At 35.3% G+C, this 11,607-nt stretch overlaps 1 non-coding gene across 1 annotated transcript; it reads left to right on the plus strand.

Moving 5' to 3' along the window:
- The first annotated feature begins 1,367 nt into the window (after positions 1 to 1,367).
- On the plus strand, positions 1,368 to 6,030 carry LOC100916015. The gene is made up of 2 exons (XR_004233107.1): positions 1,368 to 1,690; positions 2,428 to 6,030. It is a non-coding gene; the product is annotated as an uncharacterized LOC100916015 (transcript).
- The last annotated feature ends 5,577 nt before the right edge of the window (positions 6,031 to 11,607 follow it).

Consider the following 11,607-nt stretch of genomic DNA (forward strand, 5'->3'; position numbering starts at 1 on the left):
ATTGTTTGGGGGTGGGGCGGGGTGATTAGTAAGCCAACTGAGCTTACACTGCATAGTAAGCGTCTGGATGCAGCACATTTACATCTAACAAGAGACCCCAGAAAACGTGTGTGTGTTTCTTAAACCTTATGTTCGGAACAAAAGGCTATCTCAGCAACAGACAATCAGCACTGCAACTGCTCGCTGGGATGCGAGCAACACACAGAACTGCACATTTTATTCCCTCCACCCCTCCACTCCCGCCCCGCTCCCGGCACCACAAAGCCTCAACCCTCTTCCCACTCCAGGGTCCCCAGATTGCTTCATAGCGGGGGGAGGGGTCGGGAAAGCAGTCTGTGCAGGCGGCTTACCCGCCTGGATTGGGGACCCTGGGCGCTTGCTTTCCTCAACCAAAGCCGCCTGGGGGAGATAGGGAGAAGAGACTCAGAGGACCGCACACCTAGTCACTTGTTTTATTTATTCATTTTGGGGAATGGGGGTGGGGTAGGGGAGCGGAAGGGGGCCTGAGTAGACTAATTCTTTATCCCCCCTGAAGTTATTTCTTCTGTGGAGCCTGAGTCATTTGTTTTCGGATTGGCGTGGGAAGCTTGGGACAAGGCGTGGGTGGGAACTCAGGTCCCCCGGACCTGGCCAGGTCTTCTTAGGTGTTTGGGGGATGATGAGCTGTGGCGGAGGTGGAGAGGGAGGGAGGCGGAAGAGGAGGAAGGTGGAGAGGGAGTGTGTTTGTGTGTGTGTGTGTGTGTGTGTGTGTTAGGGAGTAGGGGGCAAGCTGGTCACAGCTGTTGGTAGAGGGATAAGGAGAAGGCACAGTCCTTGATCCCTGCGGCAGGGAGGGTGGGGGTGTGGGATCAGAAGGAGTCACTCCTGCTGCTGCCCCGGGAGTTGGAGGCATCGGTGTGGCCCAGGAGGGGAAAGCTGGGGGACCTTTGACCAGCTAGGTTGGGACGGCGGTATTGATAGGAAAGAGGATGATCCCTTTCCCCGAGGTATTTCCCCTCATTCTCTGGGATGCCTGGGGAGTGAAAAGAGGGAAGATAGAGAAGCAGAAAAAACGATTCGATTCCCCGCCCGCTTAATCATGACCTCCTGGCCACCTCCAGGCTGCGTTTGCACGTTCCTGTGCTGCCGCAGCAGCCCCAGCCATGTAACATGACCCGTACAGCCAGGGCCCTGTGCAGCGCAGCCATTGAGCTCTCCCTGCACATGAATCTCTTGCGTCTCTCCCTCTCTCTCCCTCCCTCCTCTCTTTCTCCCCCTCTCTCCGTGGGCTCTCCTCTGTCTCCCTCTCTCTCTCCACTGCCTCTGTCTCTTCTGTCGGTCTCTCTCTTTCTCAGTACTGCTCCGCTAGCTCTCTTCTCTCCCTCTCCTCAGCCTCTCTCGATCTCTTTCTCCCTCTCTCCCTCTCTCTCTCCTTTGAAAACTGATCTTTGGCTCTTAGTGTGAAAGTGATTTGAATTTGGCTCGGCGGCGTTCTGCGCCTGCGCCCAGCCTCTGGCATGCTGGCTCCTTCCAAGCAGCTGTTTTGGGTTTGAAATTCCAACATGGCAGAGGCTGCAGTCAGTCTTCCCTTCAAAAACTTGGAATGATTTCAAATCATAGGCACCTTCACTTAACCCGAGCTCCCATTCATCAGCAAACACATCGGATCGATGCTACTCTAACCTATCGGGTTCTTGCACCACACATTCAGGTAAGAGAATCTTTGTAGTTTCCTACTATGTTTTTTTTTTTAAATTAATCTAAATATGTCCAAGACCTGCAATAAAAAGAGACCGGTGACTTATGCAGTAAATATTTATTTAACTTGCAATCATTTATATTAAATACGCCAACCTACTGTAATTGTCTGTAGAAAGTAGCACTAAAACATTGTAATGCATATTTTTTGCTGCTTAATCATGCTAACAATAGTATGAGATTAAGAGTTCGAGATTGCAAGATTCCCGGTTTCCTCTTAATTGGATTTACTTATTCTCCCCTTTACTTAAAAAAAATAAGAAAGTGGACTACAGGGTGGGGCTAGACTTTCTTCGGGAACTAACTTCTAAGTAAATAAGAAGTGTAAATAAGAATCTTAAAGGGAAAAAAAAGTTGAGGTTAAATTACAATCCCTTAGCTGGGGGGACGGGAAAATGTCAGAGGATCTGTTGCAGTAAAATGTAAGCACATCATCTTGGAGGGGGTACAGCGTGGTGGGCGTATTGTTGGCTGGGAACGGGAGAGAAAGATGTATAATTTAATGGTATATACAATCCACTGATCCTATTACTATCCTCCCTGGAGCTCTTGTTAGTTTCAATGGGAGTGAGTGAAATTGACATGGACTTGCATTCCTGGTCATGTGCTTTTTTTCCTTTCTTTCTTCTCTTGTGATCTGAGATCCCCTTTTTGTTGATGTTGCTTTCCCACTTAATTATATGCATGTAGGTTAAATGAATACCTGACGAAAGGGCCCACGTTTCAAGGCTGTGACATTTGATAGCTGAGAGGAAAAGTGGCTTTAATGAAAAGCAACCTTTGGAATTCCTGCTTGTGAGAAATCCAATTCAGCTTTTTGTGCTGCCAGCAAGAAATGATCAGTAGCACCAGTGTTTATGGTATGTCAGTTTTGGGATCTACTTCCTTTGCATCTAAATAGGAAAGACAAATGAAATAGCATGATAAAACCAGTGAGCATTTTGCATGTAAAACATATGCTAGCAATAAATAATTTATATTTTTCTATCTTAATTTTTTACAATGTTTTTCTTTTTCTTTTTTTTTTAATTTTGCTTTCATTTGTCTATTTCACCTTTGGATTACTTATGTCCACTTGTATTGATTTTTGCCGTAATCTCAAAGTTGCATGTTACTAGTAATGCACTATAAACACTACTAAACTCAAATGGTATGTAAATGAACCAAACTCAGAGACTTGGGGGAGGGGAGATAGGGAAAGACGGTTACTAATGAACAAATATGTGTGTGTGTGCGTGTGTGTGTTCATCCAAAGGACTTAAATATAATTTATTTTCTTTTTGAAACTTGATGTTATTGACTTTGTAGATGATTTTATTCCATGGGATAATAGGGTCTGAATGTGCGTTCTGTAGTGAGTGTGTTGAAGCGGAATGGTTTGCACGTAAACAAAAATACATTTTGATAATTTAATATCTTTAATGAGTAATGATGAAGAGAATGCAATTTTTTCTTGTGTTGTACTTGGCTTCCTGTCAATGCTTTTTACTTTGAACATGTGACAGAATTAAATAGGCACAAAATTGACTTCATTTAAAATTTCTTTCTCTCTTTTGCTACCAAAAAAAAGTCTGATAAAAATGGAGCGAGGGCGACTTTAATAGCACTCTTTGCAGAGCAGAATGTAGACTTTCAGATCTCCAATTACGACTAAGAGTAGACAACAACAACAAAAGATATTAAAGTATTTTGCATAACCAAAAGATATGTTCATTTTCCACCTCTGCTGTGGCCACCACTTTTCCCATCTCTTCACAACGTCTTACCTCCTTTCCAGTCCCACATTCCCACCTTAAGAAAGAAAAAGAAATAAGGATGAGGCAAAGCTTCTAGGGGTCTGGAGTGCGGTCCTGGTCACTGTTCTCACCACGCAAATGTGAATGCAAGGAAGGGGGATTCAAAGAGCAGCGGCACAAGGCATGCTCTTAGAGTTTGACTCTGTAGGTGACCATATAGTTAAACAGACGCGCAGATCTCCTATACAATAGGAACGATTTGATTGAATTTTGCATTTGGAACTTGTTGACTTTGAAGCGATCAATAAAACGACTGTTTATTTTAGATGCACATAATTTGCCCTGAGAAATGTTTTAAGGAGAGGAGAGCACAGCTTTTTCTCCCGGAGCTGTTGGAGCGAATGAGATTGCCAGATGGGAGATTTCCCTCTGTGATGTTAAAGCTGTAATATATATTCAGAGCAGATTGGGCTGCTGCTTGTGATGAGGAGGATATTACATTTATAAATTTTAAATCGGAGATTGGACAATGTGCTGAGAGCTGAAATTGGATGGTTTGGCTGTTCACCGTATTGATAGTTAAATGTGATTTCCGGATAGTAGTAATAATAATAATTACAATAATATATAAAAAACATGTTGGGGTTAGGCAATAATATAATCCATGTCACTTAGCTGCAGATTCAAATGTGCATTTCTCCCGAATTTCTGCTTACTACTAAAGCGCAGCCAAGTTTATATGTGCATGTGTTTCAATGACCACTTACAAATGATCATCACTTAGGATTTATATAATCAGCTGCTAGCATTCAGATAAAAACAACAACAACAAAACTTTATAATATAGAGACACTGCAGCAGTTCTATTACTTTTCTTTCATTTTTAATTGAATTTTATTTTGTAGCTTGTATTTGGTTTAGATACATGGCCTAAATCAACCAGAGCTACAAACCTAAAAGACTGGAAAGTGGGAAAGTCCTTATTCTCTAGCAGCTCTGCTGTTGCAAATTAAAAGTGTGTTGTGGTCAGGAAATGAAAGCTACAATGTCTCTTTTGAACAAGTCGTTTATCAAGAGAAACATCTATCAGGCAGCGACTTGTCACATTGATCCTCTAAAAGTTAGGTCTGAGGTGGAAACTGCTTTGATGTTTTTTGATCCTAAATTTATAAAAACTGAAAAAGCAAGGAAGGATTGGACCAGTAGAGATCTTTAAAAAAAAAGGAAGAAAACTATTTTTAAGAACTTGTAAGAACTATTTATTAGTACTGTAGTCTTTGAATAAAATATTTAAGATGTAGCAGTTAAGAGTGCAGAAGTGATCCCACTGTGTAAGAACCGAAGATTACTTCTAATAGACCTTGTAGATTCTAGTGTCATTAAGTAAAGGTTTCCTGTTTGTTCTATGCCACTATTTTCGCATGATTCTTAAATTGTCTTGAGATATTTTAGAATAATATGAAGGCATCCAAAATGCTTTTGATAATTCCAGTTTGCATATCCCCCCCCCCCAATTTCTTCCTTCTACTTTTTTTTAAGACCCATATGTTAATTACTCTCTCCGTTATATTAATGACAAGTGTGATATATTTGGGAGGAGAATATATTCTCCTCTTTGTAGCTCACAGTTGAGTGTCCTTACATCCATCTTTGTTTGTTTAATAGAGTGAAGGTTTTGCCACATATAAGCCATAAGGATTGTTCTTTGTCACTTTAAGTTGAGTACACTTGTCAGATTAATCATGATATGTACTTTTAAAGTATCGAATAGTTCTCATGTACTATTTCAACTTTTGTTTTTCAAATTGCTCCTAAGAAACTTGTTATGAAAACATTTTGTTGACGTGTTTAAAGGTTCCTGTTCTGATTTTTAGTTAAGATATTAGGGAAACCTTGGTAGAATTAGCTTTTGGTCATTTTCTCCTTGAAATAAATGACACTGGACTTTACACTGCTGATAGGTACTTATTATTGCATGTAGATCTCTCTGCAACCAAGCAAAAAAGAACGTGGTAGGAGTTTTGGTGGATGACTGTTTGCTAATTAATCATGTCTAAAATGAAAGAACCATAGCATAGTAATAAAGCCTTATTGTTATTTTTTTCTGAAAGAATAAAGCTTCTATATATAAGTGGTATTTGTATGAGTTAACTTTCCAATCTTCCCTTCTCATGGAATATAGGGTCTCATTTGGATTATTACTGTATCTTTTTTGAAAATAGAGTATGCTTTTAATCTTCTTTTACTACCCCAACATCTTTAATCTCATACATGATACCTCTATGTATGTATGTTCAATTTTTACCTTTAGTAATGTTTAAGTCTAGTATACAGGACTCAAATTTTAAGTATGTTCAGAAACTTTCCCTTCATATAGTAATTTCCCTTTTTACATAAGTAGAAAATTAGATTTTTGTTCATGTTTTAAAATAAACAGGCATTTAAGGAATATTTCTATAAGCAGACACTCATTTTATGCCCTTTGTAGAGACCATCAATAGCTTATTTTTAACTTATATAACTGCTTAATGAACTGGAAAAAAAAAAGGGAAATGAAGAAAGTGAATATAAATAACATTTCCAACAATTATAGTCCTTCTGCATTGTTTAAATCAATATTTCTGAAGTAGCTAAACATTTTAGCAAAGTGAAAAGACAAATGAATAAAATTATCGTGACTGAATTCTTTGACTTTGGAGTTTCAGTTGGCAATTCTTATTTCTTAATCTAATATTGCCCGAGTATAGGGGAGCATATCTAAACTTGGCTAACATGCGCTATATTTCTGAATTATTATAAATAGTGCTGAGTTAGGGCTTCCCTGCATATATCTCTGAATGTTCAGATTCATGGAATGTGAGTCTGTTTTATGAAGTTAGTCCCTTTTTAATGATATAAAATCAAAAAGATTGCCTTGTGTATTTGAGCAATGGCATGTCATATTGTTTGGAGATGCTGGTTTGTACTTGCATCCCTGACTTTAATAGAAAATTTAGGCGCTTTGCCTCTGATCAATATATTCCTTAAGAGAAGAAACTTCACATAATACTTTCATAAAGTGCCAGGTTTATTGATATAGAATTGATAAATTTAATTACCAGGATTTTACATTGATTTATTGATTTTGTGATTGGTAGAAATTGTTCTGTAGACATTAATGTGAAGTATTGAAGCATGCTACTAATCGATAAGACTTGATTAATCAGCACATCTCTGATTTTGTTTTGTTGCTCCCCCCCCAAACTGAGTTGCTATTAGTTCAGCCTCAACAAATGATGCACAGAAAATAGTGTAGTAATTTTTTGGATAAATCAGCTTTCTTCCAGTGACTCTTTTTCCTATTGATTTTTTAAGGGATCCTAGGAGCATTTGTAAATCTGCACGAAAATTATATTAAAATTAATTTGACCTGTCAGACACCAGTATTTGACAGACTTAAATTCCTAAGGTCTTTTAGCTACCTCCCCCCACCAAAAATATATATATTTCTACAATATTTCAGCAAAGATAGTTTAGCAACAGAAAATGTAATTGGTTTTTAAAGGGTTGATTAAATGTCCTCTATGTAAAAAAAGTGTGCATAGTTTGATTTTTTAAGACATATTTGTTATTTCTGTCTTAAGAGGTGTGTCAATGGCTATTTGAAATAGAAGTTTTATGTATTAAGTTTCACCTGCTTTAAAAGGATTCTTGTTTATTATTGGCATTTTAAAATGTTCTAACTTTCCTAGTTGGAAAGTATAGTTTGGATTGAAAGAGAATTCTGATTATTAAATTAAATGTGACCCATTCATAGGGGCTGAATAAACTGTACAAGCAAATAAGTTTCAGGAAAATTGAAAGAAAGGTGTGCATCCTTTATCTTTGGAGCAATATTGCATTTGAATGAATGAATATTTTTCTTCGATACAAATGCATTCTTTATTATACCTGTTGACATTTGTGGGACTAAGGATAGATAAAATAGAAAAGACAGTGGATAAGGAATGTAACAACCATTGCAAAAATAGAATGTTAATGTCTTTCTTCATGTTTATGATGTTGACACAATTTTATTTAATGCAAACCATCATTTTGCCTTATTGATATTTGATAAAGTTTATTAACATTTTACAATGGTAAGCCTACAATAGCATTATGCATAGCAACATTAAACTAATGAGATTTTAATTCAAGTAGATTTACTTTCTAGTTCTGACATAGTTGGTAGTATCAATAGAAAAAGGATTAGCTATGCTTATACTTGAAGTAACTTTCACATGATAGTTCTCTAATGCATGTAAGTTAAGCTTTCCTTAAAATGATATAACAGGATAAGGGTGTACATTTTATATAGATAAAGTATTAACTGAAAATTTTTAATTTTACTCTTTGTTACTATGCCATTGGAATGAAGTAATGTATTTCCATCCAATATCTTACTTTGTTGGATTGACTTTAAAAATTAATCCCTCTTTTTTTTTTTTTTTTTTTTTTTTTTAAAGCCAGGAGCAAATGCTTCTGGTGGATACATTATATACACGTTTATTCAAACATGCTAATGATTACTGTTTCTTTTAAAAATTCACAGCTTCAGTAGAATTCATAACAGTATACTATACACACACACACACACACACACACACACACACACACACATACTTATATATATAATTTCAGTAACACAGTGTCTAAAATGTCCTAATTGTCTTAACATGGCAATACTGGCTTATATAGCTACTCTTCTCAGAATTTCTGCCTCTTCTAGAATAGTTGTGATAGTATAGTTAGGGACATATTTTTAGAAAAAGAAGATAAGATCTTTTTTATTTAAAAAAATCTCTGGTTCAGAGAATTCTCACAAACTCCTTACATGATAGTTTTTAGTTTTGTTTTTTAGTGAACATAAACAACAGCAAAATTTTCTGAAAATTGGTATTTTGTACTTATTTTGATGATGGAAAAAAGTATATATATATAATGGGAGGAGACATTGAAATTCAAAATGGCTAGACTAGGTAGGCTTGTACAGTATGAATCAGTAATTCCTTTTTATTTTACTAACTTCTTCTTATCCATCCATTATTAACAACCATCCTTTAAAATGTTATTGTGTCCATTGTGGGCATTTATTATATGCCATCTATGTGCAAAAACATTTTGCTAGATGTCATGTTTAATCTTTGGGGATGACTATTCTGCAGTCCTCTCATGTGCCTCCATCCCATATATAATAATTGGAAGTTGAACAAGAGTACCCAATGGTAAAATAGACCATTAGGGCTTCATGACTATTTCTGTAGGTGTTAAGTGATAACTAAGGTATTTGTTTTCTTTAATGTTATTCCTTCCTGGTATATTTTGAGATGTCAAGTAAATTTTATTGTTCAGGTGTTGTTTTTGAGTAAAGAGCATTTTCTTCAATTATTTTTTACTTGCAGCTATATAACTAAAATAACATATATAATGATGAATTAAAAGAAAATATTTCAACGATGCTGTCTTGTAATTTAGTAAAACCACTTCTTTATTTTCTAACCTCCACATCTCTCTCTCTCTATAGCACATCATCATTAGTGTATACAATCCATGTGAAAATACATATCTTTAGTTTTAAGGAAAAAAATCAAAAGCCCTAACCATTCTTTTATGTTATTGAATGACAGTAGAGGAGAAGAACAAGGGGGAAAAATAATAATTACTCCATTATAATAGTATCAGTATTGATATTTTGACTGTTGGGAACTGACAGTGCTTCTATATAAATGTGTGGTGACAGTAATGCTTATAGATGAAAAGTAACTCTTCTATGCAGTAACATTAACCTTTCAGTATGTCATATTCAAAGTGTGAACTTAGTTTGTTAGAATCTGGGATGACAATACTGTAACCTTCTTTTCTCTACATATTTCTGCTCCCCCATCCCCTAATCTTATCACTTTCTGCTTCCTATGTTGACATGTAGAGAGCAACATTTAGAGTGTATACTTAAAGAACAAGCTTTTTAGTTACTGGGTGATATAAAGTATCATGTTGTAATATCTAAAGCAAATTTTTTAAATCATCTGGCCTTTTCAAATAAAAACTGAGACATGTTAAAAGATTCAGGAAGGATGTATCTGAATACACTTGAAGTTGCACCATTTATTTTCAAAAGATATTTCTCCCATCACTCATGGATTGCTCTACCATGAAGAGACATATCAAAAGACCACAGAAAAGTAACTCTTATCCTTTTATGTCACCCAGTATTCAGGCACTTAAAAGATTGTTTCAGAGAAGGAATAGAATTGAACCTATTTTGAATCCCTTGTTGTCGGAATTTGTGGGCCACATGCTATATATGGGATGATCTAAGAAAAAAGAAAACCCTCCAACCATTGAATTAACACATACATACCTACACACCATCACACTTTTACTTTATACACAAAAGTTAAAATAAAAAGAACCAGAGAGCTGGAAAATACCTATCTGTTAAAATTACTGGTGATTGTGGTAGCATACTCTTAGACTCAGTAATAGATCCATCAAAGTGGTTCCATTGAGCCTTAAATAGAAAACTATTTTGTGGTACTTTTTAAAGAATTGAAATTCAGACACTTTTCTTTTTCTTTTAAAAATTTATTTAGTATTTTATTTTCCCCAAATTACATGTAAAGATAATTTTTAACATTTGTTTTTAAAACTTTGAGTTCCAAATTCTCTCCTTTCCTCCCTTCCCTCCCTACCTCATTGAGAAGGCAAGCAATTTGATATAAGTTATGCATTGTGTAATTAGGCATATTTCTTAAAATTTCTGTTTAATGATAATGTTAACTTCCATCCATATAGTATTTCATAGTTTCCAAAGCACTTGCCACTGAAGAATCACATGATATGGGCAATACAACATATTTTTTTCACCTCCCTCCACAGATACACAAAAAGAAGAAAAACAGTGCTAAGACTTTAGCCTCATATTTTCAGTTTTATATACTGAACTATGTAGGCTGTCTTTCGACTAAAAGCACATATTATGAAAAATAGTTTAATGATGGAGGTTCAGTGTTCACACCCACACAAAACCCTTACTATCAGTGTTTACATATGAAAATATTTGTTTTTATAAACATCCCAATGAAGAAATTTGTATGTTAAAATGCCAAATGTGGGTGTGTTCTATTCTCTTAATTGGCCTATCTCTTCCTTAAGCTAACTTTGAAATTTAAAAAGATGTTTTTTTTTATTGCTTCTAAGAGTTTATGTAATCAAAAATAAATGCAAGACAGTTCATCTGGTTTTTGCCATCCAAGAATGATAATGAGAATTTTTTGGATGATTAAAAAAAAAAATCACTTGATATTGAAGCATTTCAATTATGACTACAGTTTTCAGTGACAAATATAGTTGAAAAGATTTTTAAATTGGATTATGATTCTATTTAGCTTAATATATTGTTATCAGTACTTTGAATCTAAATTTGTAGATTATCAAAAAAGTGAATATAATCATTTTAATGTTAAAATTTTTAAATATCTTTAATAGATTCTCCTGGCAACGTTTTTCACAGTTGTGAGGGAGAGCCTTGGAATAATGCATCTTCTAATTTTGATTATCTAATGTAATATACTCATATGCATTTTACAAGGATATATTTTATTGAAGTAACAGTGTCTGGGAAGCTTTTGGTATTTCTGTACAAATAATTAGGTTAAAGAGGTTAGAGTTAGAAAATGTATCCATTACTGGAAAATGAAAAATTGTATTCATGCAAAGTGAAAGGAGTATAACACATTTATGACTTTTAAAACTGACTCACAGAACATTCTTACAAGCACTTAATGAAAAACACTTAGACAACTTAAAGACTTAAATAAGTCTCCAAAGCTATTTTTAATTTGTTTAAAAGTAGATATATTAGTATTGACTTTAAATTAATTTCTCATAAACCTGGAGTCAATTTTACAAACAGTTAAAGAGTTAAAAGTTGAGGCTTTTTTTGGCATCTGTTTTTATCAGTGTTCACAGTGCAATTGCAAAGTTTTTCTATAATATTGTGTGTGTGTGTTTTTTCCACTGAAACTAAATCACTAGACTTGGGAGAAACATTGACATACTTTTAAAATAGACTTTGATATTCAAATGTTCTGAACTCTTGTTAGAGAACCCTAAA

Source organism: Sarcophilus harrisii, chromosome 3, assembly GCF_902635505.1.
Source record: "Sarcophilus harrisii chromosome 3, mSarHar1.11, whole genome shotgun sequence".
In the NCBI taxonomy this organism is placed as follows: Eukaryota; Metazoa; Chordata; class Mammalia; order Dasyuromorphia; family Dasyuridae; genus Sarcophilus; species Sarcophilus harrisii.